We start from the raw sequence: 17,900 nt of genomic DNA on the forward strand, positions 1-17,900 counted from the left end.
TCAGACCTTTCTGAATAACTTTAGATATAAGGTTTCTTTTAAAAAAAGAATACAAAGCAGGGCAAAACATAAAAGTAATAATTTACTAGGCTGCTGTGCAGCTGCATGGTTACGTCTTGTCTGACATGTGCTTAATTGTTGCATTGCTGTTTCCTCTCAGCTCCCTCTTCTCCAATCCTAACTAAACCAATAGCAGGAGGGAAATAAATGCTCCAGTGGCTGTACTGGCCAAGCTGGAAAAAGTTTGTTAAACAGTAATTGCCAGGCACAAAGAACAGTTTGATCACATTCTTCAGAACCTTTGATGCTCTCAAAATAACATTACTCCAAGCTTCCAAGTTTTGTTCTAAAGCTGGACAGGATGTCTTGTTCTGAACTCAGAAGAAAACTCTTGAAGACACAGACATTTTGCTTCACACTTGGAGCATTCAGAGTTGTCATTTTGAAGTCATGTTACTTTCATCCATTCCTAGATGTATCATTAACTGTGCATTATGAACCTTTAAGAAATATGTTTGAAGAATATCTTACTCGATATATTTTCCCCCTTTCATTCAATTGTATCCAAGTCTCAGAGACTTCCTGGACAAGTCCCTGCAGTTTTCTTAGCAAAGTTTTTCAGAAGTGCTTTGCTATTAGCTCCTCCTAGGGCTGAGTGAAAGTGACTAGTCAAATTGGCCTTGTGTTTAAGGCAGGATTAGAACTCATGATCTCACAGTTTTTAGCCTAATGTCTTAAACATTACACTTCTTTCTTTCTTTCTTTCTTTCTTTCTTTCTTTCTTCTTTCTTTCTTTCTTTCTTCTTTCTTTCTTTCTTTCTTTCTTTCCTCTCTCTCAAGGCCGGAAAACGTTTGTGCCCTTGAGACACGTCTGTCTGTCTGTCTGCCTGTCTGTCTGTATGTCTGTCCATCATTGTGTCTGTCTGTCTATCTATCTGTCTATCTATCTATCTATCTATCTATCTATCTATCTATCTATCTATCATCTATCTATCTGCATCATCTATTACATATCTATCATTTGATACAGACATGATATATCAATGAATGGACTGTGAAGAATTCTTTGATCCAATCCAAAGAATAATTGCTATATGTTCTGATTCATTTAGCAAGTCAATGTGGCTATTTTTAAAAAAGCTTATTTTTCTTTTAGAAATAAAGAAAAAAAATGTGATCACTCTTGGTCTTTAGCTTTTTGTATTTTCTTGCCCACTGCATATCCATATTGCTAATAAATGTTGTGCCAGCAACCCAAAGGGTATAACTCTGGTTCTATTGAAAGTAAAGTAACAATACACCACCCCTTGATCTTAATAACGCTAGAATTGCAGCCCTTAGTTAAATTATAGCTTCACAATTCCTGTACGCCCGGTGTGCTACAGCTTGCAGCTGCTTAGTAGCTCTTAGAAATGAATTCACTTGGCTGCACACTGGAAAATTACATTACAGTAGTCAATATAGACTGACTACTGGAATTATGAGAAATGTGATCCTTGAATCAAAGGAAGAAAATAGCAAAATAACAGTATTCAGTGGGCTCAAACTTGTCCAATTTCTGAGTTACAATATTCCAAACATGTTTTCTTGATTTCTTGCTTTTAACCCATTTCTATTTTTTGTTTTGTTTTTATCTATAAAGCAATTTTTTAAAAAAAAAACCAAAGAAATCTCTTGATTTAATTCAATAAATGGGTCACTATATGAAAATACCATCTGAATCAATAGTGTAGCAGTAAAATGAATCAAACAATTAAAAAAAAATTCCATTCAGTAATTTGGGTGTCCCAATCAATCAGTTTTCTGGACTATTAATTTAAAGGGGAGGGGAGATATATTGGTACCTGAAGAAATTTAAACAAGTAATTTGGTGTTCAATAACTGAATCTGATTTGATTCTTTAATAAAAGTTCATAAGCTAAGAATCCACCACGATATTTAAATAATTAACCATAATGTATTTTCTTTCCTTGGAAGCTGAAAATACTGATACCTTGAGAACTGTTAAGTATCAATGTCTCATGTAACTAAGCTTCCCAGAATTTCATGATGAAACACTGAGAATTAAACTAATGCCAAACCAATGCCATTTTCTTTTTCCAATTTTTTTTTAAAAAAATATTCAAAATTCCATTTGAAATTTAATCTAAAAATGTTCTTAATATTTTTCCTTTTAGGACTTGGCAAAACTGGAAGTTGAAATGGCATAAGTTCTGATGGATATATCTATTTCAAACCAGGGAACCTGTGGTTCCCCAATATTAGTGTAAATATAGTTAGGGCAGAAAGAGTGGTAACCTTGTGACCTGCAGGCAGCCCCTCCTTCTCCTCCTCCTCCACTTCCCCCCCTCCCCTTCCTCCTAATTAGAGCCTAATTGGTGATGGCCTCCGTTCTATAGAAACTTATGCTACCCCAAGGTATGGTTGGGCCCCACTCTGTTGCTTTTGTGAAAGACCTGCGAATCACAGATGGAGATGGAAACAATCAAATGGCTGATTTCATTGCGCTGTTGCTGCTGCCATGGATGGAGTGGGTGGAGTTTTTATTGGGTTTTTTTTTATATTATGGATTTGTGGACTATTCTGGACTAGCGATATGGATGGCAGGCAGCCTCATCTATTGTTGACTAAAGCATCTTTTAGTTGACTCAAAGACATATAAAAAACTTTATGCCTTTCATATCATCTGGTGAACATCTGTCTAGGAAGGGCTCAGTCATCTAGGTCATGGTTGTCCCAAATGTTCTGAAGAAGCTTATTGGATGAAAAGCAAAATGTCTTCAAGAAAAAAACAAAGAAAATCCAATTGCCTCTTGAAAAAAGCATCTTTGGGATAGTGACCATCTGGATTTTTAGTCATATCTGTTAATACCAGTACTAATTCAATGAGCTGATACTGACACCATTTCTTCCTCTTAGCGAGTGCGAGGTCTATTCCTTAAGTTTAAGATACCTCTTCCAATGCCATAGCTGATAATTAATAACTCCAGGAGTAATAGGAAGTCTGGCTTCTTCTCTGCTCAGAGCTAACATACCAATTGAATGTAATTGTAGACAGCAGCACTTCTAATTTCGGTAGCCTGTTAAAGCATGCAGTACATCTGCTAACTGCAAAGCACCAGGTTTTAAACACTTAAAGCATAATAAATGTAAAACAATATATTTCTCATTACGGAGTGTTTTAATTTATGGAAAGTAATTGCCTTTTCCTAAAAGCTCAGTTTCGAACTGCTCTGGGATATCTGGTGATCTCTGCATTTCTTTTTCTCCAGTCGTGTCTTTCAGACCAGTTGAAATGATGGAAACATGTAATGTGACTTTGAATAGCTACTAAAACCATACAAAATGCTGAGAAAAGTGCCATGGGCACAATCCAGGCAAGGAAGCTATTTTGTTCCTGCAATCTGAAAGAGAAACTTAAACATGGGCATAAATTGATGGGTTTTAAAAAGTATACTGTCGCCTGAGTATGTAGGCATTGCCACAGTAGAGAACAGGAACTTTTCATGCATTCCAAATAAAATAGTAACTTAAGAAACATGAATGGGCTTGATTCAAGTCAAGTTAACTCCCACTGGTTTTAATAGGACAACATTTACCATATTTTTCGGAGTATAAGACACACCTTTTTCCTCAAAAAAGAGGCTGAAAATCTGGGTGCGTTTTATACACTGAATACAACATTTTTTGCCTTCCAAACCACACCCGCTTGACCAAAATGGCTGTGCATAGCCTTTAGGAGCCTTGCAGAGTGTTCCTGGGGGCTGGGAAGGGCAGAAATGAGCGAAAAAAAGGCTATTTTTTTCCTCCCCCAGCAGCACTCTATAAGCCTCCATAAGGCTATGCATGGGCCCATTTTTTTCCCTTGTTTTTGCCCCCCTAGGAACACTCTGCAAGCCCCCCCAAGGCTATTCATGCCTTTTTTTGAAAAAAAAATGGGCCCATTTTTGTGAAAATGGGCCGTTTTTGTGAGGTTTGCAGAGTGCAAAAACTTTTTCTTTCCTTTTGGAAAGCTCTTTAATTGATTGATGAGAATTACATTGATCAAGTGCTGTGCCAGCAGAAACACCTATCTGCATTGGAAAGGAAACCCATTCAAATCAGATCTCTCTGCTTATCTGAGATAAGGAAATATTATTATCCGTTTCTTTCACATTTGTGGTTGATGAGGTTTCAGTGTAATAAGAACCAAAAATGACTCATATAATCCTATGATGGATTTCACACACCTGTTGTTTATTCTTCCCACAATTCCATTTCTCTGAGCTGTGGGGGGGGGGGGAAGGAAAGTCAAAGAAAATAAATCATTCCTGCATTCTCTGGGGACAACCAACAGACCCTTATTTAAGAAATGCTGGGGAGGGAAGGAGATAGAATGGTGGAGAAAGAGAAAATTGGTGTCTCTTATAGAAATAACTCCTGAATCATTGATGACCAATATCAGTATGACCATATTTCACTTCACTTCTGGGTTAGTCAACATATGACCACTTCTGCCAACCTAGCAGTTTGAAAGCATGTAAAAATGCAAGTAGAAAAATAGGAACCACCTTTGGTGGGAAGGTAAGAGAGTTCTGGGTGCCTTTGGTGTTTAATCAATACTGGCCACATGACCACAGAGAAATCTTTGGACAGCGCTGGCTCTTTGGCTTTGAAACAGAGATGAGCACCTCCCCCTACTGTCAGGAACAACTAGCACATATGTGTGAGAGGAACCTTGACCATTACATATGGCCATATTTCAGAATGCCATATTTCAGTTCTGTATCATTCTACATAGCTATTCATATTGAAATTAATGATTAAATGCATTTAATTGTAAATAAGACTTTTAAGACAAAAATGAAGGATTTAAAATGACATTCTGACAGAATTTGGATCTCTATTAACATGAATCAAGTGAACTCTTGTTTTTAATTGCCTGACTTAAAATATGGCATAGGTTTGGAAATATTAGAGGTGTGACTTATTTTTCATTTTATTATATTTGTTTTTTGTTTGTTTGATGCTTTCTCAAATAATCCCTATAAGGCTTATAAAATCCATATGAGAGCATCAGACTTAAAATATATGAGAGTTAATAAAGGTTTCTCTGGGAAGATGGTGTTGCCAATGTTATAATCCTCATAAATACTTTTAATGCTGAGAGGAAAGAAAATAAGGAAACTCTTGCAATGTAAATTCATATGTAGACTGCAGTTTCTTTGTCTGCAAAAGCTTTTTATAGAATGGAAAAAAAATGATGGTTGGATGTAAAGTCATAACCCCTAGGCCTACCTTTGCATAGTCATTAGATGAATTCAAACTTATGACCAGAAGATGGTGTTTGCAAATTTACTCTAACATATAAATGCATAATAGCAATAGCAGATAGCAGTTAGACTTATATACCGCTTCATAGGGCTTTCAGCCTTCTCTAAGCTGTTTACAGAGTCAGCATATCGCCCCCACAGTCTGGGTCCTCATTCCACCCACCTTGGAAGGATGGAAGGCTGAGTCAACCTTGAGCCGGTGAGATTAGAACCGCTGAACTGCAGATAACAGTCAGCTGAAGTGGCCTGCAGTACTGCACCCTAACCACTATATAATAAATAACAGTCAGAAGCCATGAGATAAGCTACCGTGCAGTGTTAGTTTGTTTTTAATGTCCATACCCATCTTTTCATTGCATCTGAAAACACATGCCCATTGTTCAACAATTTTTTCACAACTTGGAGTCATGTAGCTTTGATCTACGCCTGAAGATCTGAAGCTATACTGAGCCTAGGTGGTGCAATGGTTAGAGAGCAGTACTGCAGGCTACTTCAGCTGACTGCTAGCTGCAGTTTGGCAGTTCAAATCTCACCAGCTCAAGGTTGACTCAGCCTTCCATCCTTCCGAGGTGGACCCAGATTGTTAAAATGAGGATCCAGATTGTTGGGGGAAAAATGCTGATTCTGTAAACCATTTAGAGAGGGCTGTAAATCACTATGAAGTGGTATATAAGCCTAAGTGCTGTTATTATTGCTCACTGAATGACTCACTGAAAAAGAATTAACAAACACTCTAAAAATATATTAAACATTTGGATGAATCTATCATCTATCTGTCTATCTATCTATCTATCTATCTATCTATCTATCTATCTATCTATCTATCTATCTATCATCCATCCATCCATCCATCCATCCATCCATCCATCCATCCATCCATCCATCCATCCATCTATCTATCTATCTATCTATCTATCTATCTATCTATCTAGTTCTATTTATTTATCTGCCTGAATCAATCTGTCAGCTTCTAAGCCATGAGTATTATCAGGTTGGCATTTGAGGGAAGATTCCCTGCATACATTTGGCCAGAGTTGGATCTCATATTTCTACAACCTAGTTCGTAAATATGATGTATGATGCATGACAGAAGGGAGGAGATAGAGGAGTAAAGTTCAAACACAATTAAGTGAAAGCCTCCACAGAAGATCAAGCCAAGATGTTGATCCTAATAAATGAATGTTTTTTGTTTGAACTTTGTCTCCAGGCTCGTGAATTAATTAGGTCATCTCTTGGGAACTTCACACAATCCACTATAGGTAGAAGTCTTATTTATTGGAGATTTAGACCATAGCCTACTATGCTGGCCCAACATAGTCTACCATATTGGTCCCTGGATTGGTTAATTGGTTTCCAAGTCCAGGCTGAATAAGGGAGTCTAGACCAAGGCTGTCAAATTGGCAGCCCACTGGCCCACCCCAGCTCTACAAAGGCAAAAAAAACAAAACCCAACCATCCTGATAAATCACAATGTGGCCTGAATTTGACACCCCTGATCTAGACCACGGTCAACTAACTGGTCTTCATGTCTCCATGGCCTAAAAGAAGAACTTAGTCAAGACACCATAGTTATTGATCATACTCAATCTCCATTGGTCTGTTGTATCTTAATTAGTTTACTCAAAATTATTTTTCTTCCCTAAAACATAGATGAACCACAAACTTTGATTTCCATAAAATGCTTATTTTTAGTGGTCCTGTTTAGTTACACTTCGATTACCACCGATTATCTGAGTTCTACTATTAGCCAAGAAGATTAACAACAGAAGTTTTCAAACAATTGTTCCTTAAAGTGGATCACATGAGTTCAGTTACTCAATTATTTTGACAAATCTTGTTTCTGACAGGAGACAACCTTTTTTTTTAAAAAAAAAATCTATTTTCAAACTACCCATAATAGATAAATGGATGGAAAACTGGAATAAATTCTAGAGACCTAGAATTTAGACAAACCATGGACTCTACCTTTGAAAATCCTTCCACCATTCTAATCTTCTAACAAACACTATTAGGTAATGGATTTAGACAAGATATGAATGAAAGAAGTGTTTTCTATTTCATTTACAGCTAAGGATAAAATGGAACAAAAACCCTACCCAAAATTATTTTGTTCTTCATGAAAGAACATTGGCGCTTTCTGAATATATTCTAAATAATATTTTAATTACTAATTAATTTATAAACATTATTCCATAAAATATTTTCATGGTATATTATATTAAAGAAGAGATTAAGATACAACTACCTCCTGCTTAGGAACAAGTATTTTAAGGTAACTCAGAAGCATCAGGTCTTTCCTCAGTGTATGTGTCATTATGGCTTATGATACTTGTATAAAATGAAATAAAATTTCTGAATGATAAAGCTACGATCCTATTCTTCCTTGTAGTTTTTCTTTGTACACCAATAAGGACACAATATTGGATGGCCTGGACAGATGGAGTTCTTAGTGGTTTGGTCAAGTGGGTCTAACTCGGCCGGCAACGTCCCCAAACTGGTTCTATCGGTGGTGCCATAAGCAGAGGCATCTGTTTTCTGCTTTGCGCATGTGCAGAAACATTTTTTACTACTGTGCATGCGCAAAGCGCATCCCTGAGCAAACTGGCAGTAACAGAAGCAGGAACCCACCCTTAGGCATTGATGCTATTTTTTTTCCTGATATACAGCTTTTTTCATGTTTAAATTAACATTTAATTATAAAACAGGCATTATTGTTCTCTACTTTCCATCATCTGTAACTATATGTTGCTTCAGAACAAAAGATAGGTCAAAATTATTTACTTTTTATTAAAAAAAATGTTTTAAGTAGAACTCAATAATCCTCTGTATATTAGGCTTGTCTCTTACTAATGAAAGGAACACATCCAGAAGAATAAATGACCCCAAAATATCTTCAGAAATGTCTTTGCATAATGATGACTCAAGTCAAAGAGATAGTAGCTGAACATCAGAATTCTCAATACCTTTATTAAGAATATGTTACTGAGTTTTAATGTTTCAGATTTTTTTGATTCATATACTAAGTGCCCAAAAGCCTTACTAGCATTGTAACTGAAAAGAAACAATATTCATAGCATATTGTGGATTTATTCCTGATGTGATCGTAAGGAAGCTCTCTGGATATTGAATTGATGTAAGACATGCTGGGATAAAGATATAGCCAGGATAAACAGTTGGCCGGAAGACAGGTAATGTTGCCAAAATTCAGTGGTACAAATGGCTGAATTTCAGCAACAAAATTCTAAGCACTGGTTGAAGTTTGTGAATAGAAGAATGGAGTAGCCTACAAAGATTTTCTCTCCATATTTATTTTAAAGTTTCCCTTTCTAAGCAGCATTTTTTTAAAAAAAGTCTCATTTCTTGAATGATACTGCTGCTGCTGATGATGATGATGCTGTTGTTGTTGTTGTTGTTGTTGTTATTATTATTATTATTATTATACAATTGTATCACAGCGGCCAGTTGTTTCGCCGGATTTGGCATTGGTTACTAGTCGGGCCCCACCCAGGGCCTAGGACGTCGTAACGTATTTTCATAATATGCGTGGGACTTCCTGGGAGGAGCCTGCTGGTGGTGGCAGCAAAAATCAGCTGCCTCCGAATTCCTGGCTACGTACCTGTTTAGAGGATCTTCCATCTGACGTCTTATCAGGTTTTCTTATCCTTCAGGCAAGAAGGAAAGAAGAAACTGTTTTGCTGGCAAATGCTCTTCGATTTTTGCAGCTTTTGTGCTTGCAGGGAAAGGGGGGCTAGCCCAAGGCAGAACGGCTGTCCGTGCTGGGAACTTCAAACTGCCTTGTGCAGGACAAAGTAGGTCTCCCCCACTCAGTTCAAGTTTTGTTTGATTTAATCTTATCACGAGCTGAATCCATTTCCGTGCACAATAATTGTTTATCAACATTTTAGCTTCTTTTCTTTTTCTCCTCCGAAAAATTATTTACTTAGAGGCTTTTAAAATGGCGCCGAGCAGGCTGGTTTCTCCGGTAATAATGAACACTTTTTGTTAATCCTCACAAGAATTCACAAGAATTCAAAACAAAAGAGATTGGCTTATCATATGTTTCACAATAGGCCAGCAGAAGCTTTTTAATTAGCTTTATTTCTACAAGAATGTTACTCCTTCATTAACTTGGATACTGTTGCTTTTTTTTTCTTTTTTTCTTTTCTTCTTTCTTTCCTTTATTTTTCTTTTGTTTTAGTACAAAACAATAGACCAATGAATACTAGAAATACCCCAAAGCGAGGTGTAGAGGGAAAGAAGAGGGGGGGAATTAAGAGGGAGTGAGAAGGGAATGTAAGGAGGGTGAGATGGTGGGAAGGGGAGAAAGGAATGGCTGAGGGGGAGGGGAAGTAGAAGAGGGGATTGTTGGAAGGAGAAATGAAAGTTGGAGGGGTAGAAGGAAGGGTGTATGTAGGATAGAAGTGTTATTGCTTCTTTTTTTTAACTGCACAGTATTTAAGTGATTGTATAAAGGAAAATGAAAATGTAATAAAGAATCTTGATTATTAAAAAATATATATATAAAAAATAAACATAATATGAGTGCAGATCCAAGCAGTGCGGCTTTTTGCATTTGACTGATGGTGATTTGTCAATTTTAAACTGTTTTAAATGTAATTCCAGTGCTTTTGGAATAGCACCCAGTGTGCCAATTACCACTGGAATTATCACTGCTGGTTTGTGCCATAATCGTTGAATTTCGATTTTTAAGTCCTGGTATTTTGCGATGTTTTTATGTTCCTTCTTGGCGACCCTGCTATCACCTGGTATTGCGATGTCTATGATTGTGACCTTATTTTTCTCAACCAGTGTGATGTCTGGTGTATTATGCGCCAGTATTATTATTATTATTATTATTATTGTTGTTGTTGTTGTTGTTGTTGTTGTACAATTGTATCACAGCGGCCAGTTGTTTCGCCGGATTTGGCATTGGTTACTAGTCGGGCCCCACCCAGGGGCCTAGGACGTCATAACGTATTTTGTAATATGCGTGCAGATCCAAGCAGTGCGGCTTTTTGCATTTGACTGATGGTGATTTTGTCAATTTTTAACTGTTTTAAATGTAATTCCAGTGCTTTTGGAATAGCACCCAGTGTGCCAATTACCACTGGAATTACCACTGCTGGTTTGTGCCATAGTCGTTGAATTTCGATTTTTAAGTCCTGGTATCTTGCGATTTTTTCATGTTCCTTCTCGGCGACCCTACTATCACCTGGTATTGCGATGTCTATGATTGTGACCTTATTTTTCTCAACCAGTGTGATGTCTGGTGTATTATGTGCCAGTATTTTGTCGGTTTGTATACGGAAATCCCACAAGATCTTGACCATCTGATTTTCGTTGACTTTTTCAGGCTGATGTTCCCACCAGTTTGTTGCTGTTTTAATATTATAATTTTTGCACAAATTCCAATGGATCATTTGCGCTACTGAATTGTGCCGCAATTATAATCAGTCTGTGCGATTTTTTTACAGCAGCTGAGTATGTGATCAACAGTTTCGTCAGCTTCTTTGCAAAGTCTGCATTTGGCATCATCAGAGGATTTTTCGATTTTGGCCTTAATGGCATTGGTGCGGATAGCTTGTTCTTGCGCAGCCAGGATTAGTGACTCTGTTTCTTTCTTTAATGTACCTGTTTTTAACCATAACCAAGTTTGTTCACTGTCCACTTTATCTTTTATTTTTTCCAGAAATTGACCATGCAGTGCTTTGTTCTGCCAACTCTCCATTGTGATTTTATCACATCTTTTCTGTATTCTTGTTTTGTCTGTTGGGCCTTCAGTAGATTTTTGTTCTTTACTTCGATTAATAGATGGTTCTTGAGTTTCTTTTAAATAATCAGCCAGTGCATGTTTTTCTTCTTCAACTGTTTGCTTCACTTGTAATAATCCTCTGCCACCTGATTTTCGGGGCAGGTACAGTCTATCAGTATCACCACGTGGATGTAAACTGTAGTGCATTGTCATTAGTTTCCTGGTTTTTTGGTCCAAAAGGTCCAAATCAGCTTGTGTCCAGTTAAGTATGCCAGCTGTGTATCTTATAACTGGTATTGCCCAGGTATTTATGGCCTTGATTGTATTTCCACCATTCAATTTAGATTTCAAAATTTTCCTAACTCTGTTGGTGTACTCTCGCCTGACAATAGTTTTTACTTCTCCATGCTTGATGTTATCCAACTGCAGAATGCCTAAGTATTTGTAGGCTTCATTTCTTTGCATTTAATTAGTTGCCATTGGGCATTTCAATTCCTCAGATGCAGTGATTTTGCCCCTTTTTATGGATACAGTGGCGCATTTTTCCATGCCAAACTGCATTGAAATGTCGGTGCTGAATACTCGGACTGTATTTGTCAATGATTGGATTTCTATTTCTGACTTTCCATAGAGTTTCAAATCATCCATATATAGTAAATGCGAAATTTTTTCAGCTTTTTTGGCTGTTTGTAGCCTAATTTCATTTTTTTAAGATTACTGCTAGTGGGATCATTGCGATGATGAAGAGAAGAGGTGAAAGTGAATCACCCTGGAAAATTCCTCGCTTGATATTAACCATTCCGTAGCTCTCATTCCCTACTGCCAACTCAGTTCTCCATTGTTTCATTGCCTTTTCAGTAAAGGATGTAATATTTGTGCTAATGCCAGTTGTTTCTAAGAATTTTATGATCCAACTATGTGGCAGTGAGTCAAATGCCTTTTTGTAATCAATCCAGACCATATTCAAGTTTGTTTTCTGTTCTTACAATTTTCTAATATCATTTATCAATTAGAAGCTGATCTTTTGTGCCCCTGCTCCTTCTTTTGTTGCCTTTTTGCTCTACTGGCAAGATGTTGTTTGTTTCCAAATAATCCATCATGTTATCTGCAATAATGCCTGTGAGTAATTTGAAGGTTGTTGGCAAGCATGTTATTGGTCTATAGTTTTCAGGTGTTGTTCCTTTAGTTAGATCTTTCTGAATCAAGTATGTTTTTCCAGTTGTCAACCATTCATCAATTTGGCCCTTTGTAAATTTCATTCAGTTGCCTGGCCAATATGCATGTAAACTGGTCAGATATTTGAGCCAGAAACCATGTAATTGGTCCCTTTCCAGGTGAGTCCAATTCTTTACCTTTTTAACTCGATTTTTTGATAATCTCAGTGTTATTTCTAATACTTGCATTTGTTTGTTGCCAATGCTTTTCTCAAGTCATGTATCCACTTTGCTTCCTTGTTGTAGTCCTTTGCATTTTCCCACAATTCTTTCCAGAATTCAACTGTGGCCTGCTTTTCTGGTTTTTCACCTTTGGTGTCACCATTCACATTAAGACTTTGATAAAAAGGCCATTGGTCTGATCGAAATTGCTGATTTTGTTTATATTGGATGATTCGTGCCTCATATCTTTCAATTTTTCTAGTTGTTGCTGTTATCTGCTGTTTTACAATCTCTACAGCTTCATTGATGTTTCTTGTATCCAATCTATATCTTCTGATTAGCCGATCTATGGTTTTGTGTTTTTAAGCCGTTGCTCATGCATGTTCTTTAAGTTACTAGCATCTGCCCTTATTTTTTGATTTTTTGTTCTAGACGGATTTTCCACTTTGGCTTTGATGCTTTTTCTGTTGTGTGACTAGGTACTTTAATTTTAATGCCTAGTTCATTAGTGACTATTACAGCTGCGCTGTACATTAACTGGTTTGTTTCCAAGATGGTTCCCGGTTCAATTGTTGAAACACTGCATTAACCATTTTCATGATAGGGGCCAAAATTTTCTTCGGCACAGTTTTAGTGATGGTAAACATTGCCTTTCCTCATTAAGCAGAAAATGCTCCATGATCTTATTCCTTCAATTCTTTTGTTTTGAGTTAGTTCATCAGTTGGTTCAGTGATAACTGGTTCTAGTGGTGGTGATGTTATTTCCTCCCTGAGAGCTTCTTCTGGGAGTTCTACTATAGTGTCTTTAGTTGTGTCTTGAATTTCAGTTATTTCCGCTTGTGATATTGTTTTTTGGGTTTTGCAATTTGCCTGAATTTCCTCATGTTCAACTTCACTAAACACTTTATTCCGTATAATAAATCGCCTTTGATCTGCTAGTCGTTGTTCACTAACATTTGAATCTGGATATTGTTGTTTCCATAATTCATACATTCGCTTTAAATATCCTCTTTTTTCTGGCTCTGAGTTGTAGTAACAGGCCATTATGGCATGGTTTTCATCTGCACTATATTTTTGTCATTTTGTTGGCTGGTCCACTTGTAGCCCACTTGTCGACGGATGTCCAGGGACCCCAACATCCGCCGCGGCCCTTGTTAACCCGCGCGACGACCGATGCGGTATGGAATTCTTATTCGTTTTTTTTCACCATATTGTATGGGTTGGCGGGGGTTTTTTTTTACGGGACCAGATGCCAACCTGATCCCAACCTTCCTCCTTTCTCATCCGGGCTTGGGACCGGCAACGGCGGAGTTATTATTATTATTATTATTATTATTATTATATTATTATTATTATTTGTACCTGGCCATGCTTTGCTATGGCCCAGTCTGGGCATAGTGGAGTGGCAGGTGGTTGCTGCCATGGTCAGGACTTAGGGCTGCTGGGCCAGGCAAAGCTGGTTGGGGGAGACGGCACCGGGACTGTCAGCCTCGTGGAAGTTATTGAGCATCTCCTCAGAGGAGCTGTGCTCGGGCTCCTTCAAGTCAGTTGCCTGGCAGAGTGAGACGTCCAGGATCTCAGAGGAAGAGAAGTCCTCAGTGTGCCACCTCACAGGACATCCAGGGACCACCCCAGCCCGCTTGCACCTCAGGCTGACACCGCCACCACTGCTCCATCAGAGCTGCCTTGGCGAGGCCATAGCTGGCTCCCTGAGAGGGGGTGGAGAGCACATGCTGCTGGCCGGGCTGAGGGAAACGATCCACCTCTCTCACCTCTGGAGTTCTGCTGGGCTGGCCGGGGGTAGGCTGGCTTAAGGACAGGGGAGGCAGCTGAGGATGGTTAGGTGGCACCCCACCGCAGACAGCAAAGGCCCACTAGGAAGGGAGGAGAGGAGAGGGGAGGGGAGGCCAAAGGGCTTTGGCTCTCCTTGGTGGAAATGGCTGAAGCTCATCAGAGGAAGGGCGGAAAGGGAAAGGGTGCAGGCACAACCCAGCCACACATATAAAGGGACCATCAGGACGAAGCTGGAGAGAGGCCAAAGTGTTCCGAATATACTATACTCACTAAATGAACGCTATGGTAAACAACACAGCTCAATTCCAATGCAATGTCACACAAAATATTAAATCAAAATGAAAATAAATTTAAATCTATGAAATTCAATATAACAATGCAATTGGAAACATTGAAATGGAATCATGAAATATTTAGTATAGCGTGTGTTGCTTTTATGTCCACCAGATGGTTGCTGCAATATTGAAATGGAATCATGAAATATTTAGTACAGCATGTGTTGCTTTTACGTACACCAGATGGCGCTGATTTTCAAAAATGCATGTTTTTTACAAAAAATCATGTTTTACCTGTCAAGGTGTGACATCTATATAATATAGTATATAAAAACATTTGCGTATTCGAATGCAACGTTGTGTCAAAATTTCAAAGCAATCAGTGAAGAACTTTAGGAGATTAGCAATTTTAACAAACAACCATTTACATTTTTATTTATATAGATTATCATCATCATCATCATCATCATCACCATCATCATCATTATATACTGTATTCATTTTACATCAAACTCAGCAACTGAACATTCAAAAATGCATCATAAATACCATTGATTGGTGCTGATGGTTGATATGGGTTGCTGCTAGTGTCCTAGGTAGCTTCTTAAGATGTACAATGTTCCAAGTAGTGCAGTTTTTTGCAGTTCTGCTAACGTCCGAAAGTTGCAATTTCTTGATGTATTTTATAAAATTCTTGGACATGGTGCCAAGTGCCCCAATGACAATGGCTATCACTGTTATATATTTCATTCCATAATCACATAGTTTGATGGCCAGGTCGTGATATGTCATGATTTTTTCAGTTCTTTTTCTTTGACTTGCTATTCTCCTGGTACCACGATATCAATAAATTGTACATTTCTGTTTTTGACAACTGTGATATCTGGCATATTTTGTTCCAAATGATGATCCGTTTGTATTTGAAAGTCTCACTTGATCTTCTCCTCTTCCTTCTCCTTTTCTTCTTCTTCATCATCCTCATCATGATCATCATGATCATCATCATTTCTCTTGTAGCCTAGTGACTCTTAGTTCTAAGTGTCTGGTTATAAATGTATTTAAAATATGTTTAGGTATACTCTGTGTATTACTCTGTTCTATCACAGTTCTATATTTCATATACAGAAAACAAAGATAGAAAATGTTTAGTCTGTCATAGAAAAGCAAGTCTTTCCAACCCACTGATTTTACTGTAATTAGTACAGAAACATTCACCATCAAACTGAACTCATGAGCTGCTGATATGTAACTGGACAGACAATAGAGAAGTTGTAGCTTCTAAAAGCAAGAATAGAACTAGTATAAGAGATGGAAGTAGTGTCCCTAACATCATCATCATCATCATCATCATCATCATCATCATCATCATCATCATATTTACTATACTAAAAACCTCAGTAATTATAGAACAGGAAAGAATCATTGACATTGGCAAACTGGAATATTAACATTGTACAATAATGCTGATTATTTTCAGAAAGCTGATTTGTCTTTGTTGTTTTCAAAGCACCAGAAGGCAGGGCAAAAAGCAATAGATGGAAACTAATCAAGGAGAGATCCAAACTAGAACTAAGGAGAAATTTCCTGACAGTGAGAACAATTAACCAGCCAGGAACGGCTTGCCTTCAGAAGTTGGCTGCTCCATCCAACTTCTGACTGAAGGTTTTAAGAAGAGATTGGACAACCATTTGTCTGAAATAGCATTGGGTATAGGGTTTCTGCTTGAAAAGGGGTTGTTGTTGTTGTTTGTTGTTGTTTATTAGTTTTGTATGCACCCACTCCCGAAGGACTCTGGGCGGCTCACAATAAACAGGGGGAAGGGAAATAGAAAGGGGTTGGACTAGAAGACCTCCAAAGTCCCCTTTTAAATTCTGCTATTTTATTATTCTATTTTAATAACTTTTTTTTAATTGAAAATTTTAGGAAAAAAAACTTTTACCAAATGTTTACCTCCACCCTCCCCTCCCCCCCAACCCCCCCAACCTCCCCCCCCCCGACTTCCCAGAACAAATACAGGGTAATAAATCTTTAAAAAATATGTTCTAAAGTAAACGTTAAGAAAGTTAGCATCATCTTTCATTTGAGCTTTAACTCCTCTTTGCTAGGCTAACTCTAAACAGATATATCATTCCTTGTTTCTTCAGTTGTAAACTATCTGGAATTTCTTAGTCCCATATTTATTTTGAATATAGTCAATCCATCTTCTCCACTCCACTTTATATCTCTCATTTGTGTGATCTTTGAGATATGCTGATATTTTAGTCATCTCTGCTAAGTTGTTACTTTTAATGTCCAATGGGCAAATCTTCCTTCTTCCAGGATTGCACCACCAACAGTCTTGCTGCCGTTATTAAATACAAAATCTAGTTAGTCTCTATAACAGTACAATCAGTAGTTATACCTAACAAGAATAACTGAGGGGTAAACTTTATCCTTTTTTAAAGAACATTTTGCATAATCCACCCTAATTTTATCCAAAATGCTTTTACCTTTTTACAATATTTAATAACTTTTAATAGCACTTTGGACATGGTTGAAAGCATAAGGATAGTTGTTGTTCAGCTTTAAAATTTGGAGTTTTTCCTCAAACTTCAGTTGACCTTACTTCTGTGATACAGTATTGTCACTATTGTTTATTCCATTAAAACAAAAACTGTTGAACTTTTTCTAGTTACATCTCTTCAGTGTCTCTTCTTGAGCACCAAAAAACAGCAACTATTGCAAAAGTTAAGAGGAAGTTTCTTTTCCCCAATTTCCAGTTTCCCCAAATCTGCAATTGAAATTGTTCTCAAATGACAACAGGTTTGTCTTTTGAGCAAAACTGCTTACTAGGTGTGAAATATCAATTATATAAACAATGTTAAAAAGGACATTATTTGTCATTCAGAAGATTGGGATGAAGACCATTGACCCATCATTATTTTGTGTCCATCTTCAGATAATTCAAGCATAATTTACTTTTTTTTTGCCATAGACAAGATTTACTCAGTGTGTGTGAGATAGTCTTAACTTCAAGTATCAGATAGTAAATAACTGGATGACTTACTCGAGGGGCTCTTTAGTATACAAAGATGTGAGCAGATGGTAAATGCGCTTCAGATGTGCTGACCACCCTTCCTGAAATGCTTGGCAGTGGCTGAACATTTTTATGGGACTTTGTCACTAGCAACAGATGTACAGTAAAGAAGAAATAGTGTTGATGGGTAGAGAGAAGACAGATGCACACATTTCTTTGCCCATCTCTGCAACTCCATGCATTAGTACACAACACCCATTTTTATATGGAAATGAAAATGAGCTTTTGATTATTCATTGTTGCCAAGGGAAAAGGGAGATAGAAATTCAGAAAACTTGTTTTCTTTCCAAATGCAATTAATTTTCTTCCAAACTA

This window comes from Thamnophis elegans, chromosome 10 (assembly GCF_009769535.1).
Source record: "Thamnophis elegans isolate rThaEle1 chromosome 10, rThaEle1.pri, whole genome shotgun sequence".
Classification (NCBI taxonomy): Eukaryota; Metazoa; Chordata; class Lepidosauria; order Squamata; family Colubridae; genus Thamnophis; species Thamnophis elegans.